This window comes from Galeopterus variegatus, unplaced genomic scaffold (assembly GCF_000696425.1).
Source record: "Galeopterus variegatus unplaced genomic scaffold, G_variegatus-3.0.2 Scaffold7894, whole genome shotgun sequence".
NCBI lineage: Eukaryota > Metazoa > Chordata > Mammalia > Dermoptera > Cynocephalidae > Galeopterus > Galeopterus variegatus.
The window spans coordinates 30,812-31,353 of NW_007734005.1; positions in this window are offsets into that span (position 1 = coordinate 30,812).

A 542-nucleotide genomic window follows, 5' to 3' on the forward strand; every position below is an offset into this window, starting at 1 on the left:
GAGACCTATGGAACTCATGAAGGCAGGAGAAACCATGATGAGAGAAAGAAAAAACTGCTCTGAGAGTTTCGGGCTGCAGCCGCTTTAAGGCTGGAACTCCAGAGCACATGGAGCAGGAGCCGACAGAAGCCGCAGCTGTGCCCTTCAGATGAAGTTACTCGGAGGCGGCAGGAGAGAAGAGGGCCTCGGTGGCCCCCAGGACAGCAAGACCACTAATAGTGTTCCCGTGGACCCACGCAGGAGCAAGGAGCCAGAACAACTGAAAAAAGGGGAGCCATTCAGANTCCCGTGGACCCACGCAGGAGCAAGGAGCCAGAACAACTGAAAAAAGGGGAGCCATTCAGAGGCCGGTGAGTCAACGCAAGGGACCAGTGCGGGCCCGTCCCATGGGAAGTGTTTGGAGCATGGGCGGTGGGGAAGATGGGCCGACCGGGAGAACATTGGGACCCAGCAAAGACAGCTGATCCATCCCCCAATCCGCACAGGACCACTCAGAGGAGACTGGTTGGGAATGCAGAATTGCATGGGGTGCAGTTTGATGA